Source organism: Neolamprologus multifasciatus, chromosome 7 (assembly GCF_963576455.1).
Source record: "Neolamprologus multifasciatus chromosome 7, fNeoMul1.2, whole genome shotgun sequence".
Taxonomy (NCBI): Eukaryota; Metazoa; Chordata; class Actinopteri; order Cichliformes; family Cichlidae; genus Neolamprologus; species Neolamprologus multifasciatus.
The window spans coordinates 48,820,775-48,837,646 of record NC_140445.1 but is presented as its reverse complement, the minus strand read 5'-3'; the positions used below and the strand labels follow the sequence as shown (position 1 = coordinate 48,837,646).

General features: G+C 42.3%; 1 protein-coding gene and 1 long non-coding RNA gene across 6 annotated transcripts in view; one reads left to right on the top strand and one right to left on the bottom strand.

Annotated features, from left to right (window-relative positions):
- The window catches only part of kcnq1.2 (potassium voltage-gated channel, KQT-like subfamily, member 1.2), a 167,350-nt gene that overhangs the window by 41,075 nt on the left and 109,403 nt on the right, over window positions 1-16,872 (top strand). The gene's annotated exons all lie outside the window — the stretch shown is intronic.
- LOC146515194 (uncharacterized) lies at window positions 3,454-15,545 on the bottom strand. The gene is made up of 2 exons (XR_014874814.1): window positions 13,981-15,545; window positions 3,454-11,816 (listed from the first exon to the last, which is right to left on the bottom strand). It is a non-coding gene; the product is annotated as an uncharacterized LOC146515194 (long non-coding RNA).

Sequence of the window (16,872 nt, the reverse complement as noted above, 5' to 3'; positions counted from 1 at the left end):
AAATTTGTGAGATTTAGTGGTTGGCTGTTTAATGAAATCATAACAAACCCCAGCAGGGCTGCTGATCCTAAACCCAACCCCGCAGCAGATTGACATTTACCCTCTTGGAGAATGAGTAAATGTTTCCAAGTACACTTCTTAGCCCCTAAACAGAGGAAGGCCTTGTTTAGCTGATTGCAGTGATTGTGTCCTCTCTCCCCCTGGTTTCTGCTCTAATTTACTTGTTTCTTTCTGTTCTCCTTGACTCTTTCCAGCCTCTCCGTGTACCCAATAACTCCCCTAGTTGCAGTGCCAGATCTAGAATCTGTGTCGTCTTGTGACCTGAGGGTGTCACCCCTTTTCCCTTCCGGGTGTGGCCTCCTACTCCTTTCAGACCTGTAAAAGTCAGCATGGGCCACCTGCAGGGAGATCTTAATTAGTTCCCCTCTCACAAACTAAGACGAGAGAAACAATGGGAAAAAAAAAAGCCAGTGCAGCACCACAGGAGGGTTTGAAGGCACAGATGCACATGCATCACGGCCTGCTCTCTTCAAGTAGGGGCCTCTCACTCCTTAGGAACCAGCGTCTTTTGTGCAGCTCTCCGAACAAATTGACTTTTTGTCCGTGTGGCCTCAGTATCCCAGTCTTGTCTACTGTACTCTGATATTGACGGCATGATTTCCAACATATGGTACTTAGTCAAGAGGGGAAAAATCTCCAATGCATTGCTGTCTGTCGTGGGAGTCTTTTTAAACACTGAGTAATGTCACTTGCCCCCCCCCCCCCCCCACCAGTCTCCTCAACTGTTTGCTTCAAAACATGTGTAGGCCAGGTAGTTTTCTTGGACCTTATGTAAGATTCAACAGTGAATCTAATGTTAAAATACCCAGTAAATCCTCTTAAAATTTTGTGGCCTTTCTGCCAAGTATTATAATGACAAATTAGACTAGGCGAGAGCCCTGCTTTGGGCACATGTGCGAAACACACACACACACACACACACACACACACACACACACAGACAAATGGACGAGGTAAGATCAGCCTCCTGCCCTGCTACAAGAAAAGCTGCCTGAGTACTGCTGCTTTATGACTAGATAGAAAAAAAAGAGAAAGAAAAGAACTAATTGTGCCCGGCTTCTTGACTCTTTGCCAGCTTCTAGAGCCTACAAAAGACAGAAAATAGTCTTGGAGCAGTAAAGCAGCCACACACTGATTCATATCCTCTGGATAACAGAGCTGTATGGAAGCATATTCAGTATTTAATCTTATTACAGACTCTGGCTTATTATATGGATGCTGACCTCCACACGGCATTTACTCATTTGGACGATTAGAAATGCTTTAATTCTTCTCAGTGAGCCAAAAAAACGTTGCACCATAAATGCTGCAGCTATACTGGCATTAGAGAACAATAGAAGTTTAAATTGGCTTCCTTTTTACAGGCATGGTTTTAGCTGGGTGTCTTGTGGTGTAATTGCTGCAGTGTTCATAACTCTTTTGTCAATTTTTTTTTTCACAGATTCTAATTATCCGCGTGCATGCCGTGTCTGCTTTTGGTAAACGGAGTCACGCAACTTGTGGGTAAACTTCCAGCTTACTGGATGCACCAGAGAAATGTTACACTGACTCCAATCCAGTCTCTACTGACTCTACACTGACTGACCTTCAGCATCTTTCCTGTAGTGCAACAGGAAAAATAGCATTTCAGCTGAAAACACATTAAAAATGCAACGTCCAGATGAAGACTATCCACTTTCTGGATGATTTAGCATGCATCAAAACAAGTTAGATGATCCTTCTCCTCTTTAGCTCAGAGTATGCAGTGTCCATGTTTTCCAAAAAGAATTTCAAATTTAAATTTGATCCATTTTTTCACTTTGCCTCAGTCCATTTTTAATGAGCTTTAGATGACAGTGTTCCTGAATCATGCTACCATATGGCTTCTTTGCATGATAGAGTTTCAGACTGTATTTGCAGATGGCATAGTCAACTGTGTTCACATACAGTAATTTCAAGAAGAGTCCAAGCAGTGATTTGCATGACAGTATCACACCTGTTTTTAATGCAGGCCTGCCCGAGGGCCCAAAGCTCACGGGTATCCAGTGCTGATTTTCGGCCTTTTCCTTTGCACACAGAGATTTTTGCAGACTGACTGAATCTTTTGATGATAATATGTGTTGTAGATAACAAGGTATTCAGAGCCTTTCCAATATTATGTTGAAGAACATTTTTCTGGAGTTGTTCCAGAATTTGTAGACATAGTCTTTTGCAGATTGGGCAACCTCTGTCCAATTTTACTTCTCAAAAAGGCCTCTTTAAGATGAAGATTTTACTGACCTGCTGCCAGTTAACATAATCAGTGCCAAAATGTTCCTCAAGTTGTTGTTTTTCTTATAATTTAATACCGCTCACTTTTCCAGGCTTTTGTCACCCTCAAGATGCTCAAGGTGCTGTGTTTACAGTGTTCTGTCATGAATAAAATATGGTTTGAGGAGATTTACAAATCATTTCATTCTAATTTTATTTACAATTTAAACAGTGTCCCAAGTTTTTTGGAATCGTGGTTAAGGCAGCAAAAAAAAGGTCCTAGTTCTTTCTTCTGCACGGCATTACACTAAGATGTTACGAGTCATTTATGAAGTAAACACAGAGCAATTGTTCACATATTTCTTAGCTACAAATGCTTCTATATACCCTTGCTCTTTCATTCAATATTGCATGGTGAAAATCTGATAGCTGAGAAAACTCAAAAGCAGAATGCAAAAACAAAGCTCCATTTTGGATAGATGGAACTTCTTTTTTTATTAGAAGTAGCTTTGAGGCTTCCTCTTTTTTTAGCATGAGATTAATTTTGGTAGCAGGAGAGCACTATTCAGAACCTGAAAGCTCGTGTTACATGCCAAAAGCATGTAACACAATTACAAAAGTTGGCAAACCTGCACAAAGCGAAGCATGACCTTTTTGCCTACATAGTTTTTTGCTTTTATTAGACAGTTGATAATAAAGAGTCAAACAAGGAGAAAGAACCATATTGAGATCATGGACCGTTTTAATGCTTTCACATAGTGAATGAAATGATAAGTCTGCTTTTGCTCTACTGCCAAATAATGAGCAAATTCTCCCTCCAAGGCCAAAAGGAGAATCTGAAGGCCTTGTTTTATGATGTGCAGGTCACACACAGAGCAATAAAGAGAACTTTCAGGGACTTATTTTTTAAATTAAAGAGTGTATTTAGTTTGGCTTTACACTAGCCATCCTGCATTAATGAAGGCACCTCATGCTGCTCTTATTAGGGATGAATGTTTACTCCCCCTCAGTGGTGTTGGTGATTCTAGGACGGTTTTATGGTGAGGGGACCATCAACAACTAAGCGAATGGCCCTCTTTATGGCCTCTTACCGCAGGTTGGGAAAATCCAGCGAGTCAGCAGGCAAGTACTGCATAAATAACCCATCCAGACAAAATGTTAAACAGAAAAAACAAGATTCGCTCATCAGCACAATGTCTAACTGTGACATCCAGTTTATTTCCAGGTCCGTATGAAGTGGCTTTAAAAGATATGCGTGCCACTTTCGACCCCATTAGCGTTAATGAAATCTGCAATCTGGTGCGCAGACAGAGGTGGACTGAACCAAGCAAATCACTCAATGCTGTTTTTGGAGGTATCCCGGTGTGGTGCAGGGTTCAGGCTACAGTTAATAGCATTTGAAGCTGCAGCCAGACTTCACTGAAACGATCAGATTTTTTCTAAAAAATAAATTAATGTACAAAACCAAAACAAAAGAGAAAGTGTGTGGATGTTTCCTATCTCTTATATGAGGATTATTTTATTGATTACTGCCCAAAATGTTTTAAAAAATGCAACATTCTCACTTATTTCTGGTGACCATAAAACTGTGTGGGGGGAAAAAAACAGTCAGTGGAGATGCTTGTGTTTGCAGGTCTTATCTGCCTCAGGGCCACGTTTGAAATCCTAGGAATCAGCTGTAAACGCTCTGCCCTGCACTCCTTAATTATACCATCAGTTTCTCTTCATTTCCACTGCAAAGACACAATTCCCAAAGAAGAAGGGGAAAAAAAGCAGATCATGGAAAAGGAAAATGACCTCAGGAAATTTCTGTTTTCACAGCCTGATTCACCGAGCAGCTCCGTGACGTCACGGCTGCCGATCCTTTTGTTTAGGGACAAGAAAATATTGAGAAAAAAGAAAGAAAGAAAAATGTTTGTTTTCATTAGACCAGAGCGCTGTTAACAATTACACACCCGTGAGGACAAAGGTAATGACAATTTGTGTTTTTGTTAGCTGCCCTCATAATTTAATTGTTTCCATCCAGAATGTCGTTTGACCATTTGGTTCTAGTTAATGATGTTTGTGCTAATGGGCTGTAATGCATGCTAACGTTCAGGCTGAATATACATTATAAACTAATGAAACCAACATAATTACCTAAAATTGAATTATTAGGATGCCTAATAATGGAAGTCAAGATAAGGTAGCTTGGGGATATTTTTTTCCCACTTGAGCACAGCCATTAACAAACTGAAGATAAACTCCAGATGGTTTGGAACGGTGCATTTATTTTTTAATTATTCCCAAACAAGGTTACTTTATGAAGAAGAAGAAGAAGAAAAAAAATCACATTATGGACCAAAACAGAAAAAAAACCCAAAGCCAATAATAATTTTAATAAAGATGTCAAAACACTGTAATTAAATCATGTGATTAATGGCACCGCACAGCTGGTATGGTAAAAATAGCGAAACAGTCTGTAAAATTACTTGGAAAAACCTCCTAGCAAAGACCAAAAGTATAAAATCTAAGAACAAAAAAAGAAAATGTGTGGCAGAAATAGGGGGTTATTTGTTTTACCTCCACTTTACTTTTAATTTCACGCTGTAGATTAGACATAGAGAGGGGTGGGGGGGTTGGGGGGCATTACTTTATAGTAACCAGGAGTAACTAACCTACTACGTTAGTTGTATTAATATGCCACAAAAAGGAAGAACTACACTGCATTTATGTTTTTTTCTTTGTGTGCTTTGTTCCATATATCTTAGTTGCAAAGCAGGTCCTCATACTTGGTGTGCGACTGTGTGTCTAGTTTGCCCGGCAGACTTCACAGCAGTCTTTGCACTAATCCTGACAGCTTCCACTTTAACTGTAGTGAAGTCAAAGTAAGGCCCAACCCAGTCCCTACTTGGAGGACTCTGTGCAGATGCTTGGCTGTGTGCTCGAGGCGCGCCTCCCTCTCCGCTCGCATTAGAAGCACCTGTATAAATACGATCTCTCGTCTTCTGCGTGTGTGTTTCGCTTTGTGTTCTTGTCCCCTACGCCTCCCACCGCCACTACCACCACCACCCCTTCCTCAGTACAGGGCTCAGTTTCTTCTTTGCTCTCGTTAATAAAAACAGTAATCTGCAGCAGCACCTGAGTGACCTGTTTGTACAGCCAGTCCTGTTGCCTTGCGAAGCTCTTTGGCTACTGTTTTTTTTTTTTTTTTTTTTTTTTTTGCTCAGCTCTCCTACTCTCAGGTTTTCAAATAGACCAGTCCTGCTATTTGATGTGGGCTCGAGGAAGGGGGTGGGGGTTTATTCAGGTGTGGTGAGTCTGACGACCGATGCTGCCACCACCCTGCCTCTGATGTTGTGTCCATCGGCAGCCAGGTGCTGGAGCTCCATCAGAGAGGCCACTGTTCCGAACCTGCGGATGAATAGAGGGCCCATTGATGGCGCTCGTCTGTGGGGCGCTGCGGTTTCTCCCCTCTTACACGCACAAGCAGGGGTAGATGGTGGACCAGGGCGTTTACCTGCTGGAGAGAAAAGGGGCTGACCAAAGGGGAGCTGCAACATTCTGGCCTAGCTTTTGGCCGCCGGGGAACTTGTAATATGGCTCATGTGTCCACATGCCCCGATGTGTTTGAGAGGGTATTCACTCCCACTCTGGGCGAGTGCCTGTCCCACCTGTTTGAATAAGACTCACTCTGTTTGAACCAGAGGTTGAATGTGGATGTGTCCTGACATCATGTCAAGGATACGTCCACTGAATATAAGGTTGGAGGGTTTGGATGTAGTTCGATTAATAATACTTCCCTTTAGAGTGAAATATTTCTGGCCACATTATTATGTACACATTGCTATTTCCAGGTTGGACCCCCTTCTGCCTTAATTCTTCGTGCCACATTCCTTAGAGATTTTGGTCCTTGTTGACATGACAGCATCACACAGTTGCTGCACATCCACGATGTGATTCTACTATTCTATCTCATCCCAGAGGTGCTGTATCATCTCATCCCACGGTCAGCAACAATACTCAGGTAGGCTAGTGTTAAAGTGATGCTTAGTTGGTGCTATGGTGGTACTTTTTTACACATTGTCTATTCTACTGCTTTAGTCCAAGGTAGTTCTAGGTTCAACATGTGCATTCAGGAATGCTCCTCTACTCCTTCCATGATTGTAGCAAGTTACTGTTGCCTTCATATCAGCTCAAAGCAGTCTTGCTGTCCTTCTCAGACTTCTGACACCAACAACACATTTTTGCCCACAGAACTGCTGCTCGTTGGGCATTTTCCCTTTTCCTGATCATACTCTTTAAACACCAGTGATGGCTATGTGTGGAAAATCCCTGTAGTTTATGAAATACTCTCACAGGTTTGTCCGGTACCAACTGCCATTCCACATACAAAGTCACTTAAAAACCTTTCTTCCCCACTATTGATTTAAAAATCAGCAGGTTGCTTTAAACGGGTTACAACCCTAAAGCATTGAGTTGCTGCCACGCGACTCACAAATATCAAATCATAGCAAAGTAGATATTTGTGTTAACAAACACTTGGAAGTTGTACTTTGTAAATCTTTAGGGTATTTGAAAGTCTACAAACAATAACAAGTATGAAAAATGAAAGGCCGTGTGGAGATTTTTTAAGAATACAGAGAAATATGGAAGTTTTCATATGAATTTCACTGCAATAAAAATTCAGCAGATAACTGATGGTGTAATTGTCCATATTGACTGTTGTGTTCTGTGAATTGGGTTTTAAATGACATTTTTTTTGTGGTATAAAAACGTCTTAAGAAACTGTCTTCTTATACTTGTTGCTGAATAGCATGAGAAAAAGCAACGATTCACAGTTACCTGACCACAAATATGTTTTTCCTTTTTTTTGAGAACGGGTAGCTTATACTTCCTGGTAGTTCAACTTAGCAGAATTTATGTGAATTCTCTGAAAGAAAAAATCTGTCTTCAGTTGAAATCCACTCCTAAGAACGTTTCTTTATCACACTGACCACTGTGACATCAAGCCCTGAAATTAGTTGCCCGAGTATCGCTTCTATCATGACACCATCGAGGGAACTTTGCGCTTTGCAAGATTTATAGGAGGCACGGTTTCACAACCTCACACACTTGCAGCTGTTCCACTGAGAAGTTTTTCCTTTTCTTCTTAGAGAAACCCAACCACAGTGCTGTTCTGGTTGCGTTTCTCACTAAGTGTGGCGTTAGAAGTTTATTTTACATGGCAGTACGAGGAAAAAGGTAAGCCATTTTGAGGATTAAAGTGAAAAAAGAGAGAAAAAACTGACTTTCTTGTTGCTGTATATTATATAATCCTTGTATCAGCAATAAAGAAGCAGTCAGCAGGTTATCGGTCAAAGACTTAAAATATCTCTGGGAACAGATGTTTTAAATTAGTGGAAAGAAAGAAAAGTTGTAAATCATGAAAAAGTGGGACCAGGTAAGCCTTGGTGATGTGTCACCCAAACCCCTCCATGCACCTTTATTTTTTTCCACTCTTGTTAATAGGAGCTATATAGAGCCCAGTTCTTAATTAAAGCCCCCCCAAGGGGCTGTAGCAGTAAATGAGACTAATAACCTTCCAAATAAGTCCCTGCTAGTGCTGAAAGGCTGGTCTCTTTATACTGCAAGTGTATATGTGCTATAAAGCTTTTTTTCCAGCACACTAAAGCAATTTTATAGCTCTGTTTTATTCTTTTCTTTTAAAGCCCGTCAGAAGAACAGGGGAGAAAGTCAGCGAGGGTATCTGTGGATCAAAAATAGTGCAGTGCAGTGTCACTGGTTCAGGTTTGACCCCTGAAAAGTGGTAGATTCACAAAATTTACATGCAATACCCTACACTAATGTGTTATTCACTGCCTTATTTAGGGTTATGAAGATGTGTTAACAAAGTTATACAGCATAATTAGATACAATTTGAGATGTAATTCAATTTTTTCATACTTTCTACTGAATGAGTGTTTGTGTGACACTAGATGGATAATGTTTTCTGCTTGTGTGTGTGTGTGTGTGTGTGTGTGTGTGTGTGTGTGTGAAAGCACTTGAATATTTTAAATAAACCATAAACCCCCCAAAACACGAAATGTAAAAAAAAAAATTCTAATTAATTTACTGGTCATTATTGTCGGGTTTTAAAGTTATGTGGTGTACACAGCTCGAACACTGATATAAAAATGAAACAAGAAGACGTTTCTAAGCATAGATTAGAAATGAGAGTGGCATAAATGTGGGTAGTGTGATCTGATCAGAGATCATTTGATGGTGACAGATGATAATGTTCGTCAGTGAGCTGAAAAACATCAACACGCGCTGGCGTTTGTCAAAGTAGGTTATTATGGTAAAGCTTTGTGGACCGTTATGGGTGCGCCTCAAAACATACTCGTGGTAATCAAACACTAAACAGATCTGTAAGATAGACAGGGGGTTGTTGTGGGAACAATTTGGATGTAATTACTAAAAAGGTCAGGATGTAGTTTAGCCAGGACTTTACAAATACATTACAGAAATACTACGAGTAATACAGTATTAAATGCAATAATTCCTCAAAACATATAAAAACATTTTACATTAATTTTTTTTTTTTTAATTTCTGATTAATTTTTTTAACTTAGTGTTTAAATAATCAAGGCCTTTTCCTAAATTGTAGAACGAAAAATACCCAAAATGTGTAACTTTTAAATTGAGACTGTAAAAGAAGCGCACACTGCTGCACTTTATATTTATTTTAGAATAGTCCTACAGAAAATGCAGCATCTTACTGTAATATAATGCCACATAAAATAAAGTATGTACCTGTACCTGGCAAATAACATCTTATTTAAATTAAATTACATCTTAATAGGAGATTCACATCTTGGATGTGCAGCCAACAAATCTGGTAATCAAAGCCTGTGACCTGATTAACAGTGTTTTAAGAAAAGGTTTGTATTTTTTAACGGCATGTGTATAAAAGTTTTTTTTACCCATGTGGAATAAAAATTCCAAGGGAAAGAAAACTGAGTATCTCAGCAGAGCAAACAAGAAAAAAAACCCAAATGTGAGCAGTACAGAGGCGAGTGGAGGATGGGAGCTATGACTCGGGGAGGTAAATAAATTCCTCTCATTGACCAGCAGGCTGTACTGTAGCGACATCACTCCTCCTTGGATGGTCTGGCCTACGGTCTCGGAGCTCTTTCTGTGTTTTGATGTTTTCGTGTAGATTTAACAATTTCATCCTCCGAGAGTGAGGAAGAACGGAGGGGACAGGTTTGAGCTCAAGTGGAAACCTCCACATTTTTAGGGGTTTGGTGTCTGCAGTCGGGTGTGGCCCCCAAACCACCACATTAACACCACCAACCGCCATCATTGCTATTACCATGGTCATGTCCCACCATCGCCCCTCCCTCCTTTTTTCTTGTTTTCGAGCAGGAGAAACAGATAAAAGTGCAGATTGACAAAACCACAGTTTCCTTACTTTATCAGAGCTGTGCCATTCTCTCTGCAATCCAGTACTGCTCAGTTTGTTTGTTTTCCCTTCTTCAGACATTGTGCTACGGTTTCCCTGTGGACAATAGGTATGGTCTGCCAGTTCCAAAAGAGTTGATAACGGGCACTTTTATCTCCGTTGTAGCAAAGCACGGATCAAAAATAATGTGCTATCTGTTTAGATGTACAAAGTGTGTCCTGTGCATTTCTCTGAATCTGCAAGCTCTGCTTGGTGTGTCACTCTAGTATTTACATAACATTGTTTTCTTTTTCCAGACTGTAGTTCAAGTCACACATATGCTCTCCTCCCGTCTGCCCACTGTCTTTCTTACTCTCTTTCCTTCTGCCTGTTTCTGTCACATTTTCACTCTTGGCCTCAGTACAAGTACTAGCAGTTGTCAGTTTCAGGAAATGCACTGCTCTCTTTTGGGAAGTGAGGTATCTGCCTTTGGGCTGGTTGTGTTTTTTCTTTTTCTCTTTTCTTTTTTTTCCCTCTTTTTCATAATTTGTAACTTTTATCGTCTCCTTTATGGGAAGCGGAGTTCCTCCGTGCACACAGAACTGTTCACTTGGTTCTCCCTTGGTGTTGTTTTATGACTGTACGCAGGCTGATACACACTGCCCGTCTTTGCAGATATGTATTTAAATGAATGGATAGCTAGGGAGATTGGATGCAAAGCGGCCCTTTTATTGCTTTATTGCTCTGTGTGCGAACAGTGAGAGGTTGTAATTGTGTCCGTGTGTGTGTAAACTCTTGCTGCACATGTGCTCACGAACACACGTACACACAGCTTAGCTCACTCAAAGCGAGCATCGTGATTCTCTCCTAGCGACCCAAACGCATTTACACTGAAGTGTAAAAGCAAAGGGCCCGTATTGTTGTCACTCATTAACGACATTAGCTTCCTCTCTGTCCACCCACTCGCCCACCTGTGCACCTAAACAACACACATACACAGAAACACAAACACCTCATTGTATTAGATTAACAACCCACAGAACAAGGTGCACGTGATGTGCTGATCAGAGCCGTTAAACGTGTGTGTGGAGAAAAACTGTGAAAACAAAGCTCTATGTTTTGGGGTAGGGGAGGCGTTGAGAATGTATGAGTGTGTGTGTGTGTGTGTGTGTGTGTGTGTGTGTGTGTGTGTGTGTGTTTTTCTGCACAGGAGTGAGAAGAGCCGCTTTAGTCCAAACAGGATATTGTATACAGGAGCACAGATTCTTCTGCAGGCCCTTTGGGTTCATGACGTCGACGACAAGTGAGCAGGCAGCACACCCACTGCCCCAGCACAGTCACACAAACACACACAGACACACACGCACACCTCATAACTGACTCAACAGGCTGCATTGCTTTCTGTGACGGGACCAATATCATTGGACTCAGTGACAGTTTCCTGATCATAAAAATTATTTATTTAATGATATTGGAACACAAAGGCAAATATAATCACGTGAATCCAAATAACTTAGAGTAAACAAGTTATCTCAAGCTATGTGTTTGAACTCTTTATATCCCTTAATAACTTGGTAACAGTAATTCAACATTTTGGACATATTGTGAAACTATTGTTCCCTCTCAGGCTTCAACAAGGTCAACAAGTTAGCTTTGAAATTTTCATTGATGAGGCTTTTCTCTTTATGAATGACACCACAGTGGGCATCGGTTCCACCTAAACGATTTATAATATATATATTTTTAACTTCAGTTTAAATGAACAACTGCAGAGATGTGTTTTAAAGAATAACTGTAGTCCGGTGTGACCTACAGGTATTTGATGCAACTGATTCAGCGTCATTTTTAGAGAGGCAGAGGTGAAGGAAAACGTCTGTGCGAGGCAGAGGGGTGGGTGAAATTGATTCACGTCGTGTTTGGGACTCACGAGGAAAAGACAAGTGTGCGCCGGTGGGAGGCAGGGGCTCGTCTCACGGGGACATCGAGAGCATTAAAACAAGCTGTTTGTCAAGTGGCAGTGCCGGCAGCGTCCGCCCACTTCTCCACACTTGATCTGTAAGACTGCGGAAGCAGACCAACTCGAATGTGTGTGCCACTGCAAGCGATTCCTTTGTGTCGCATTCTAGATAAATAGAGAGAGGCATTTTTGTACATTGTAGAAGGGAAAAAAATCACATTTTGAATATAAACACTGAAGCAGTTAAAGGCACAATGTGTGACTCAGGGCTGACTAAATAATTCATTTTGGTTTCGCACCAGCAGTTTCCATTTTCTTCCATCCTCCCCTGTGTTTTCGCCCCCCTTTCTAGTAGCTCTATAAATTGTTTCAACAAGAGCAGAGAACATTGTTTTTGCTGAAATTTTATTAGTAAATATGACTTTATGAGCATCATTTTCACAAATGGCATTTGTGTTGGTCATTTGTGTTCTGCGAAATCTAAATCAAGTCCTCATTTGTTGTGAAAGAAAACAGGCGTAATGCTGTTATTAATTCTTTATCCAGTAAAACTGTTTATGGAACAATCATCAGTGATCATCAGTCTCTTCCACTGTTATCTGGAAAGAGTTTCTAAGTTGGCCCAGCAAAGTCGGATTATTTAGTCAGTGCAGTTTAGACGTGCATACAGGTTCATGAGTTAATTCATTTTTTCCAGTATATAAATCGAAGCGTTGAAACAAAAGTCAAGTTTGGTTTTGGACATTTTCAGTGCACCTTTTATACACACACACACACACACACACACACACACACACACACACACACACACACACACACACACACACACACACACACACACACACACAAACATGTTTTTCTATATATAGGGGTTTAAAACAATCACATTAATGTTCAGGGTCTGTGTGACATTCCTCAACCCTGAAGTGAATGCAGAGCCTTATATCCCCACTCATATGGTGACTTCTGAGTCACTGTCAACACAGATATGTTTTCTTTTCTTTTCTATTCATCGCAGAGAGGAATGGAGATACAAAACAAGCCCTTCCTCCAGCCCACTTAAAACAACCCGTGACCCCGTCCCCTTAAATCTCAGGTCATTCCTCATGTGTGTACTTTCTTAATTGCCAAGGTTATGACTGATGAAAGATAAACCCATCCCCACTGCCTTTACTGGGAGCAGATTCATACGCACCCCCAAGCAGGAAAAAGCAATAGGAAGCCAGAGTAATAAAAGGCTTTGACATTGATGGGCCTGTTTCCCAAACACTAAGGACCTCGAGTCTGGCTGGAGAGGCCGAGGCTCCATCTTTTTATTGCTGTGTCTGCCGAGAGTCGCCATGCTACTGAGAGGGTCGACGCTCCGATCTCGGCCCCTTAGTTCCTGTCTGTCTGATTGTCTGTCTGGCTGTCTCTGTTGCCCATTGAGTGTACTGCAGATGTTGGGGTGGAGGTGAAAATGGTGGTGATGGTGGGCCAAGTGGGTGAGGAATTTCTGTGTAAGTCGAAGGCCTTCAGCAAACAATCCCTCTTAGTGTCAAAGCAAATACAGAGGACTGTTGTGTTGTTAGGAAAGCCCTGTGTCTGCACTTTGGCTAGACATTAATATATAAAGTGTAGTTGTCACCTACGAATGCAACAGTAGAGCATAATCACTGTAAGCGCAGGAAAAACGACTGCACTTCATTTATGTATCACTTTGAGAAGATTAAATAAATGTAACCCATTTTTTTCTCTTCAGGTTGCCGCAGAACAACTTCCTAACCCCCCAAACCCTCCCACCCATTCAGCCCCATTCAGCCCCACACCCGTCCGTCTGCTTGGTTTGCTTTGGCTTTTGACTGGATTAGGTACATGCACAAGGCCGCTACTCATGCCACGGGATTGCTTATGACAGGCCCTTACGCAGACACCTTGACTGCCATGAGCAATTACTTTAAATACACAGGAGAGGGCCAGAACTGGACCGACCTGTGGGAGGGTGAGAGGCAGAGAGGGCAAGGAGAGAGAGAGGCGAACGTGAATTGGAGAGGAAGGTGTAACAGCACAGATCTAATTCTAGATTGTGTAAAAATGCTTTGTTGTCTTGCTGTTGTTGTTGTTATTTTTTTCTTAAAGCCTCTCTGTGAACTTCTAAAGTAATCCCGAGTGAAGTGGAGACTAAAAAAACTATGTTTTTTTTTTTAAACTTGTGATTTGACCTACAGTTCTGTTAAACATCTCTCTTATTTTAAGCTGTCGTTTGCAATTAGATAACCGAAACCGTGGCGTCCGTGTTGCTGAAATCCATCCACGTCTCTGTTCATTGCTACATTTTAGATAGATTTACCCGCCCGTGCATGCTGACAGTGACAGAACTGACAGCAGTCCAGATCCCTCCTCTGCTCGGGCCCGGCCTGCCCATCGATCAGATTTCACGCAGATCTGGACCTGGCTCCGTTTACACACAGCAGGTCTTGTCCCCGCTGCTGCTGTGTTTCTGCTGGCTCTGTTTCACCTCAGAACGAGATGGTGGGCTGTGCTAAAGTGTTTTCATACCACACCCATTCCTCTGTTAGTCCCAGCTGTAGCTATATATAAAAAAATAGCTAATGGCAGTTGGATAATCATATAGTTTTAAACAAATATCATAATAAGTCATATGATCACCTGTCTGTTATTACCCCACCCCAACTCCAATGTTAGTGAAGCACTTGCAAAGGTTTCCTCTAAGCCATATTGACCCTTTTACCTAAGCGTGAGCATGACTTATTATTATTTTTCCCTCCTGCCTGTGTGAGTCTTTGTGTTGCCGTTTCCTTGTGCGTACGGCGACTGCGGGAGAGCGTCTGACGAGAGCACCGGATCTGTGAGAGAATGAAGAAGTGGTGAGGGCCAGAGTTTATGTGAGGTGAACCAAAGCTTTTGCACTCTGCTTTGCTTCACTTCTTTCTCCGCAAACATCTTTCTCTCTAACTCTACCTCTGAGTCTCTTCTCTTTCTGACACACACACACACACATGGAGTCACACAGTGTAATAAGTCGGAGTGTGTGGAGCTGCTGAGCTGTTCCACATGTGTAGGGTGCGTCAGATCAAATTAGGCCTCGTTGACAAAGGGCCTTTTACACACAGGTGCATGGTGGGTGAGCTGGAGCTGCAGTCAGCCAGAGAATCAGCCCAAAAAGCCAGTCAGTCAACAAACCAGCCGGCCAGTAAGTTAATCAGTCAACCTGCCATTCAGGAAAGTGAAGACTTTGGCTTCACTGCGCTGAATGAGTATGACTTTGACAGCTTTCTGGCCATAAGGCCATTGTCTTACTTCATCGTTGTCCTTTTCGGAACACCTTCGGAACATCTCCTTGGACGCTAATACGCTTCCCCTTTTTCTGAATCTAACATCAACACATTTGCAGCTCACTGCAATCACATCCAATCACAATACACAACCCAAATCACGGCAGCGTGCCAACTGACCGTCTCCACGGAATGAAAATGGCAGTTTCCAAATGTTTGGGATTGTGTTTACTTCTCTTTCCCAAAGTTTATTGCATTCTCTCTCCAAGTTGTCACTTTTCATACGTGAGCATAAATCCTTCAGTGGCACACATACACCCGCGCTGAGCAACCTCCCCGGGTGCTGGTGTAACCATAATGCAGCTGCGGCAGTACAGGCTGAGTTATTACGTTTAATCCGTCTAATTGTTGAATTTCACAGAATGGGACCCAGTGTGCCTTGGAACTAATTCTGTCTGGGCATTCTGTTTAATTCGCCACACTGGGCCCTAAGCTCTTCTGAAGGGAGGCTGCCCCCTCTCTGCTCCTTCCACCCCAACCTTTAAGAATATAAACCCCTTATCTTCTGCGCGCCCTCACCCTCATGCATGACAGAACACTGGGTGACTTGTGCAAGAGAGTGATTTCTCAACAGCCCATAAAACATTCTTCTGACATTTTGGACATCTACTCTAATGAGGCGGGGAGGCTGGGAGCTGAGCGTGAGCAGCGACGGGAGCCCGGCAGCGCCAGCCTCGCCAGCCGACACTTTTTAAGCAACAATGGGCGAGGCATGAAACGAATGGAAATTGAGATGCATGTCTTGGGTGGTTAAAGAGCGGCATATCGACAGCGTCACGTGTGCAAACAGAAATGCAAAAATACTCGTGTTATTACAACAACGACAAAAAAAAAAACACTTGAAAAGTGTGGTGTTTATTTTAAGCTACTTTATCAACACGAAATGTCCAAATTGTTGCGGTCTCATTCGAAAACAATGCTGCTTTAAACGGCTCAGATTGGCGGGGGGTTGATTGGCTCATTGGTTGGTTGCGTGGCAGAACGGTGATAATCCGCGCTCGCAAATCCCACGCGTTTAGTCAAATTATTCTAGGCCTTAAGGCTCCCATTGTGATCACTGGCTGTGGTGTGCTGCTGTCTGAGCCCCCCCATGGGGACAACAATGCCACCATTCAGGGCCACTCGCTGCTACAGGCTGGGCAATTTCAGGTGTGAATTGGCTGTGTAGCCAGTGGCTTATATTAAATGACCTAAGGCGTGACCTTGAGGGCTAAGAGAGGACAGGCTAAAATGGTAGCTCTCCAGTTTTGTCAAGATCCGTCATCTCTTTGCTCTGATGGCCTTAAAAACGGACAACAGCTGTTTTATCTTGGGGGAGAAAAAAAAGAATGATAGGGAAACTGATATTATTTGTGAAAACTAAAGAATGATCTCTTCATCCTGATATGCTCTTTTTTTATTTTTCCCCTCTCCATTCTGTTCCTGCTAAACCTCTCCTCCATCCTCCTGCCTTTCCCCAATAATATGTTTTTAATCATATCTCCTTGGCTGGTTTGCTTGCGTGGGTGAGTGCTACATCCAGGCCCTTTGATGGGAATCTGCGATGCACCCAGAAGCCTTTTGAAGTAGCCGGCTGGGGAGCTTTGGGGGGGGCTAGCTATGGGGGCCGTGAGCTTTGATGTGCCAGGGTCTGGAGGGGCCGGCTGCACGCTGCCCTGCACTGATCTGTCAGTAGCACAGCTGCACTCCTCGCTGGGGAGCCCCTGCCTGACCAGTTGGCTCGCTTTCTGACTTACTCACCTAGCTGACTCTATCTACCTACAAAAATAAGAGCTGCACACTTAGATTAGTGCAGTGATTCATATATTGTTTGGGGGTACACATATCTCCAGAGTTTGTACAAGTCCAAATGCTGCTGCAGAGCATTGAGTTGTTGTTTTTTTTCC